Source organism: Eumetopias jubatus, unplaced genomic scaffold, assembly GCF_037043125.1.
Source record: "Eumetopias jubatus isolate StellerSeaLion01/CBP00866 unplaced genomic scaffold, mEumJub1_p1.0 scaffold_1, whole genome shotgun sequence".
Classification (NCBI taxonomy): domain Eukaryota; kingdom Metazoa; phylum Chordata; class Mammalia; order Carnivora; family Otariidae; genus Eumetopias; species Eumetopias jubatus.
In genome coordinates, this window is record NW_028274807.1 from 16,087,433 (window position 1) to 16,096,349 (window position 8,917).

Consider the following 8,917-nt stretch of genomic DNA (forward strand, 5'->3'; position numbering starts at 1 on the left):
CTCAGTTGCTCACCTTATATAGTCATTAAATTTAATATATATTATATTATAAAATAATATTTATATTATATATTTAATATATATTCATTTAATTACATTCATCTGTATCCCACATTCCACTTCATAAAACCAAATTAATTTTTATTTTATGTATAATTCCCTGTTAAAGACATACAAATCTTTTTGTTTGTTCTCTTGTAATGGTTAATACAATACTCTAATTTTTAAAGTAATTAATACTAGAACCACCATTATTTTAAAACCCCATTGAGAATATAGTCACTGATATTGTAATAGCCACATAATGGGACATATGGTAGCTATACTGTGATGAACACAGCATAATGTATAAACTTGTCAAATCCTAAGTTGTACACCTAAAACTAATGTAACATTGTGTGTCAGCTATACTCAAAGCAAATAAACAAAATACACTGAAACAGATGAATGGATAAACAAAATGTATTATATAGATACAGTGGAATATTATTCAGCCTTGAAGATGAAGTTCTGAGACATGCTACAATGTGGATGTCCTGTAAAAACATTATGCTAAGTGAAATAAACTACACACAAATGGATAAATATTATATGATACCCCTTATATGAGGTACTTAAGAGTGCTTAAATCAGAGACAGAAAGTAAAATAGTGATTATGGTGGCTGGGAGGATGGGAGAATTGTTATTATTATTTAGTGGGTTGGAAAGTTTCAGTTTGGATAATGATAAAGTTCTGGAAATAGACAATGGTGATGGTTGCATAACATTAAATGCACTTAATGCCACCAAACTGTACACCTGAAAATGGTTAAAATTGTAAATTTTATGTTATATATATTTTACCATAATAAAAAAATAAATTGAGAAAAACAAACCCATTATATTATGCAGGGAGTCCCCTACCATAAGCATTTCGCACCCTACCATTCAGTTCTAGCCACATTTCTCCAACCAAATCGTAAGATCTGGAACAATCTTGTGAATAAATCTTTGGATGTTCTCAAACCACCATTAGTTCGTTTGCACCAATTTACCTCTCAAATGATAGTACTCATTCTTCACATACTTGTTGACATTAAGTTTTGATCATCTTTTAAATCTTTGACTGTAAAATCTTAGTTTTATTTCAGCTTCTTGTTATTGTACTTGTACTTGAAGATCTTCTCACGCATTTGTTGTACAGCAAAACAAGTATTCCCTATAGATGCTGTTTTTGCTTTTCTGCCTCCCACTTAACAAGTTCCCCAGTCCCCCTAGACTTGGTCATGGTCAAGCTCAGCCTGAACACCTCATCACCATTGGAAATGTTCAGTCCTTCCTAATACCACTTTTCTTCCTAACACCCCTCTTCCATGTTATTCTTGTCTACTGATATTCTCTCCCCTCTGGTGTTCCTTTGTAGGTTCTTCTTTCCTGGCCATCAGTATTCCTTTGGGGTCTGCCCTAGACCATCTTCTCTGCTCGCTTAACACACTCCACACACACGGCTTCAAACGTGGACCATACGTTAATGGCATTAAGTGTGAAGCTTTGACACAGCTCTTACTGAGCTCAACTCCTATATGTCAACTAGCAAATAGACATCATGCACGAGCACACTCTCCTTCACGTGCTGTGCGTTCATCATGAATGTGCACCTGTTCCTCAAACCTGCTTTGATCTTGTACTCACCACCTCATGGAATACCATCATCTTCTACTCCATTATTCAAGAAAGAAATCTGGGACTCATTGTCCATGATTCTTCTTCTTTTACCAGTCCGTCTCCCCACCTCAAGTCCCTCACATCTTTCCTAAATGTTTTGTGAATCTGGCCGCTCTTTTACATTCCTGCTGGCACTGCCACCAAGTCCAGTCTCTTGTCTGTCACCACAGTCTATCACTGACCTCCCCAATTCCACTCTTTCATGCCATAAGCCATTCTTCTCACTAGAGCCAAAGCCAACTTCCTAAAACACAAGACAGATCAGACTGCATCTTTCAAAGTTTCCCACTGTCCTTAAAATGCATTCCAAACTTCACAGTATACTTAAGAAAATCTGGGCCCTTCTGTCACTTCTCCCAGCTCATCTCACGCCACTCCTCCAACCTGGAGCTGTCATCACCCTGCCCCCCCACACACACACACCTAGCATTCAACCTTACTAAACACCTTGCAGTTATACAAATAAGTCAGCAAATCAGCCCCCCTCTTGTCCCTCAGCTTTTGCACATGCAACTGCCTCCTCACACGCGAAGGCACAGAACACTCTTCCCCAAGCCTCTTTCCCTGCTTCCTGCTCATCATTTCAATCTCCACAGGTTGGCTACTTGCAATTCCTCCTCAGCTTCTGTACCTGAGAGTCAACCTCAGCTTCTTTTCAAAGCTGCCTCACTGCCCAGCAGAACCCCTCTTGTAGAGGATCCATTTGGAAATAAGCCCAGGCAAATCATCTTCCTTTGGGTTCCATACCTAGTGGCTGGACTCCTACAGCTCTGACCCACACCAGTCTCAATTCCACTTCCTTTCAAATGCGGCTCCCTATCCTGCTGACAAAGGTGTTCCAACCACCTTTTGTCTTGTTTTCTATTTTCATGAGTTTGGCACCCGTCTTTTGTGTCCCCCAAACTCTAGGTGGCTCATGTCCAAGGCTTCTCTGGCGAGCTTCCCGTAGCACCTCTCCCTAAGCTTCAGGTCAGAGTCTCAGCCCCATGACCACTTCTTCCTAAAGTGATTCTCTATCTTTTCTAAAAAGCACCTCTCAGCCTTGTCAACCACTTTTGCAGGCTGGAGGTGAGTGGTCACCAAAGGATTCCAAACCAAGTTCTTGGCCAGCTCCTTTTCAAGTGCTGCATAGGGGACGAAGGGAAACTTTGGCACATCGGAAGAAGGGGCAGGACCTCTGACTGAAAGAGAATAACGAGAGAGGGGAGTAATATGAAATGTAATGGGTGGGGCAGAAAGGATAGGAAGCCATCAAAAAGAGTTTCTATTGTATTTTTTTTTTTAAAAAAGGGAAACCACTGAAGTGTTTTAAGCAAAAGAGAGACATGACCTGCTCCCATGTCATAAAAGTCACTCTCTTTCCTTTGTGTAGAATGAAATACAAAGGGACAAGAGGAAAACCAGAAGAGTTAGAAGGCATCTTAGTGGCTGAGTGGAGAGATGAGATCTTGGTTATCAGGCAAGGAGACCGCTCTATGGCATTAAAGCTGCGTTTTGTGGTCAAACCAACAGGCATTGCTGGTGGATTGGATGTAAAAAATAAAGTTAAGGGAGAAATGAGGGATGGTTCCAAGGACTTTGCCTTAACCAAAGGTATAATGTACTGAGGTGGAAATGACCAGAAGGAGAGCAGGATTTGGGTCAGGAAAGAATATTCGAAAGTCGCCTTGGGCTATATTAAGTTTGTGGTGATGATTAGACATGCAATTGAAGAGAAGGCAGGTGGCGTCTGGAGTCCAGATGTTCTAGGATCCCAGTTATTGATTACTATGTAACAAACCATCCTCAAAATTCAGTGGCATAACTATAATTTTTCTTTACACTCATGGATTCCGTGAATCAGGGACAAGGATGGTTTATCTCTGTTCCATGATATCGGAGACCTCAGCTGGAGAGACTCAAACAGCTGGGCGTGGCTTGCATGACCAGGGGCTAGAATCATGTGGAGGCTTCTTTACTCACATATCTGGCACTGAGCCTGACAGGACTTGAGGACTGGGCTCAGCTGGTCCTGTCAATGGGAGCGCCCACACATGGCCTTTCCTTGTGACTTGGGCTTTCTCACTGCCTGACGGCCTTGGAGTGGTTGGGCTTGTTCATGGTGACTGAGGGGTCCAAGAGCAGGTGTTCTGGAAATTTTCTTTTTTCTTTTTTTTTTTTAAGTGGAAACTGCAAGGCCTTTTGTGACCTAGGCCCAAAAGTCCCGTAAAACCACTTCCGTGGTGTTGTATCTATTGGTCAAAGCAGTCGCAACCAGATTCAAAGAGAGGAGAGAGAGATCCCACCTTTCAGTGGAAGGAGTGCCAGAAGAGTCTGCAGCCATACCTAGGATATGCCCAGATGCCCTGCTCGATGGTAAGCACCTCGAAGAAGAGCACAGAAGGGCACTTGACTGCAAAGTGAATTTTAGAAACCAGTTTCATGAAAGACAGGGAGAGAAAAGTCAGACCACAAGACCTTAAATAGGAACCAGAGAAGAAAATGTGCATGTTTTCCTAGCAAATGCCTCAGAGCCACAGTAGTAGATCCTGGAGCCTGATAGAAAACTAAGCCTTGTAGTTAGAGCTGTCGCCGCCGTGTGAAATGGGCCCAACTCTGAAGACACGATCCGGTAACGGTAAGGGTTTGATTTTTCTTCCACCATTTCTGATACTCTGTCGATGTCTCTTCCCTACCCCCTGGTGGTGGCCAGCGCAAATCTCAGAACGTTACCATTGTTTTGAACTCTTAAGAACAGTTTTATTTTCAGGTATTCCAAAACCCGGGACAGAATCTGTTTGAAATGTATATTATTTGTGAAAATCGAGTCGTATCACACAAAAACCCAGCAAGGTGGCTTCTTTTGAAAAGTCGCAGATCTGGGAACCCTGGACCTGCACATCCAGGAGCAATGTCACCGGTGGAAAAGGTGAAAAGGTGAACAGCCTGGGTCCCACAGCCCGGCTCCTCCTCGTCCGTGCACTGGCTGGTCTCAGGCTCTGGGACCCGCCCCAGGCGGACGGCACAGAGCCTCTTCCTTCACTGCCAGGCTCTGCATTCCCCCTCCTCAGCTGCTCCTGTTTAGAGTTCTTGCTTTGCTGTCGACCCTTTCGTCAAGGCAGATAACCAACCAGCAGACCTATCGTGGGCTCCTCAGAGACCCTCCACAGGGACATGGGTGAGGCTCCTTCCAACTGTCGTCTGACAGCGACCGCTCTGCCCAGTCACTTGCCCTGCACCGTATGTGGACTCTGTCCCTTGTCATAAAGGCTGTCCCTTATATGGCTGTAGCCTCCCACCCCCCTGTGACACACACCTGGCCCCACTGTGGGCTCCTGTGAGGTGGCCACAGGTAACAGGACGGGCTATGCCCTAGCTGCTGTCTCTCCTTAGCCTGTTCCCACAGGCAGCTCAGCCAGACGTCCCACCAGCAGACTTCTGCATTGAAAGGAGCAGGTGCTCTCCTCCCTTCACACAGATCCCCTCTCAAATTCCTAAGAACACACCTCAGATTCACCCAAGAACTCTCTCTTAGCTTGCTTCTGAGAGCAGCAGAGAGGGAACATACAAGTTTCTGCAGACTAGATGCATCCAGCCGGGAGTGAGAAGTCAGCCTCCCCTTCCAGCAGACAACCCCATCTCTATGTGAGGTGCTCTTGGTGCCCCTTCTCTTGACTTTAGAATAGAAGCTCCCCCTCTGCTCCCCACAGCACTCTCTACTCTCGTGTATTCACTTGAAAGAATCTAATCTCTCAATGAATCATACACTTTCTCTTATCTAAGCTGGAAGCCAGAGGTGGTCTGGTTAAAGGGCAGATTTGGCAACCTTTAGTAAATCCTGCACAGATGTGTCCATGCTGATGTCTCTAGAATGTGGGTGCATTTGTCTCCTGTTGTCCTCAGTCTAGAGGCTTGAGCTGAAATTCTAAGACAACAAAGTCCCATTACACTCCTGTTATATTTTCTTTGATTTATCAATGTTAGACATTCTATTTAACACTATCCAATAGAACTTTCTACAATGATGGAAATGTTCTGTCTGCACTGTGCAAAATGGCAGCCACTAGCCACATGTGGCTATTGAGAACTTGAAATGTGGCTAGTGAGACAGAGAAACTGAATTTTTAATATTATTTTATTTCATTTTATTATTATTATGTTATGTTAATCACCATACATTACATCATTAGTTTTTGATGTAGGGTCCCATGATTCACTGTTTGCGTATAACACCCAGTGCTCCATGCAGAACGTGCCCTCCTTAATACCTATCACCAGGCTAACCCATCCCCCCACCCCCCCCAGAACCCTCGGTTTGTTTTTCAGAGTCCATCGTCTCTAATGGTTCATCTCCCCCTTCGATTTACTCCCCTTCATTCTTCCCTCCCTGCTATCTGCTTCTTCTTTTTTTTTAAACATATAATGTATTAGTTGTTTCAGAAGTACAGATCTGTGATTCAACAGTCTTGCACAATTCACAGCGCTCACCATAGCACATACCCTCCCCAGTGTCTATCACCCAGCCACCCCATCCCTCCCACCCCCCATTATTTTAACTACTGTAAGTTAAAATCACCTCCTGTGGCTAGAAGGCACTATATTGAATGGCACCATTCTATATAATGAGAAGACTAAAACTTAACTACACGCTAGCTATATACTAACTGGTCTTCTGATAGCAAATTTTCCATACATTGTTTCATTTGATCCTACAACCATACAAGATTGGTACTTTCTCCATTTCTGCTTATAGCTTAAGCCAGGAATAATTCACAACTTGCTTCACCTCCTTTGGTTCTTTATTCAAATGTCCTTTTCCTCAGATGGCTTTCCGTTGTCATCCTACTGAACACTTCTCTCCCCCTTTCCTCCCATGCTTATTTCTCTTGTGTCTTTTTTCACCATCGAATATACTGGATGCTTTATAATTTTATTGTCCATTTACCCTAACTAGAACATAAACTCAGTGAGGGCAGAGATTTTGGTCCCTCTCTTTCTCTAATGGGTCCCTGGAGCCCAGAACAGTGTTTAGTGGTTACTCCTAGAGCTTAGTTTTGTTGAATGAAAGGATGAGTGGCCTTCTAGACGGGCCAGGTCCTTCTCCATGAATGCCCTCTGTTCCGCTGAGCCCTTGCATGGGTTTGTAAGTGAAGACGGTCAAAAGCCATCCTCAGAGGCTGAGACTGGGGTCAACTGAACTGCTCCACAAGTTCGAGAGAGAAGAATGTGTGTCCCTCAGACAACCAAGGAGTAGAGGGGAATAAAGGAGCCAGTGGGATGGCATGAGGCTGAGACACAACATGCGTTTAGGCAGCCTATGAAAATTCCCCGGTGGAGGGGAAGATGTTAAGACAGGGCTAATCGTGTTTTCTTTGCAGCCATTTGCATTGATGTTATATAAATACAATATTTCCCAAATTTTAATTAAAGCCAACTCTATTCATAAAAGCCTAGAGCTGTAGGTATATTAATTAATTATTCACTTTGGTGTAACTAACGGAAGTCATTGAGTTTAATGGCTCCATCAACAAGGTATCAAACGCAGCACACAACTGATAATCTGAACTAATTTGATGGAAGTAAGCCTCAGAGTAAGCCAGTCCTACCACTAATCCCCACACTCACACTCCAGAAATCCAGCTCCCTCTCCAACCTAAGGACAGCATTTAATAAACGTGTGTTGGAGAGTTGATTTGGATTTCCACAGAGTGTGAATGGAAGTTCGGGTCAATCTTACTTTGATCTCAAGGGCCAGAAGACCCAATATGGAAGACGTACAGATAAGAAACTATGTCGAGGAGAAATCAGTTTCCACGGTTCTACGGTGATTAAGCGTCAAAGCCAGGCTTCCAAATTAGGTCTGTCCTAACTCCAGGTCCGTGCTCTTTCTATTTGTCCCCACAGCACTTTGTGAAAGGACCTGGATTTGTGCCGAGTCATTGCCTACATTTGTGCAATTCCTTTAGTCCTTAAGTACATACTTCATCTTTACCCTATTTAAAGTATGTTGGCAGCTGTCTGCTCTCCCAGACCCTAGTGAACACGAAGTCAATCTATTAAGTGCTTATATGAGCCAAATTCTCCTACCTTATCTTAGCAACTTGATCTCCTTAATTTATATGTGCTCCACTCCTCATTCTTATAAATTCCAAACCCCATACTTGATTCCACATTAAGCTCCCCTCCCAGATGCTAACTCATTTATCTGTCCAGCTGAAACAGAGCTGTTTGAGCAGATACCCAAAGTTCTAGGAATGGTATGGGAGACTTTTTGGAAGATTAGATTTTCCACAATGGACCCCTCAAATGTCAGATGCAGAACGCTGTAGGTAACGTCTTCTAAAAACCAGATAAGAAGCTCAAACAAAGCCCAAACAGAGCATTTAAAAATATTTTCTTCAGAAAAAAATTATTTTAAAGGTACTGGTAGTGGTCCTGTTCATTAAGGTCATCATTTAAATCAAAGCAACCAAACATATGTATAGTTATTTTACAAAAGACAGTTCTTGGTGATTAACGGTCCAAAGCAAAAAGACAGTAAGTTTCCAAAGTGGACCAAAGAGGTATTACTTTAGAAAGATTACATTACCGTGGATATTTCCATATTTACTAGTGCTCTGGGTATTAATGGGATCTCCTTGCAAGAGATTAATATCACATCAGAAACCTGCATATCGAGATGGTATCTAGAAAATCATTTAGGTGCAGCGTCCTGAAAGAAGAAAATTGGCTCTTTAGGAAACAGCTAGCTCTCAGGACAGTGATGAAGTGTGAACCCAGAGAGGAGGAGGAAGACCATGTCTGCTGAAAAGACAGCTATGTTTAAAGGATAAAGGAATGTGCTCTGCTCAATTTTTAAACATCTTTTCCATCATCTTTTCATTTATACTTTAAGAGCAGGGTAGAAAACAGAGGTGAGGGAGAGGAAAAAGAAGTGTTTGGGCTTAAGCACCAGGTCACACTTTGTTTGTAAACCTGAACCTAGGTCCCCACAGGGGCCGACTGGGAGGGTGGGAGGGCCGATGGCGGGTGCCAGACGTTCAGTGGGGCTGGCTTCTCAGTCTGGGGGTCTTGCCACTTCTCTGCTTGTAAACTTTTCAAAGTCCCCAGCCTCATGCTGCCACGATTCCCCTCCCCCACCCCCTTCCTTCCCTTAATCACTGATTTCTGGGAGATCGACCCTTAACCTTGTTACGCATCCCCTCCCTGGAGAGGTGGCGACCTAAGCTGGTT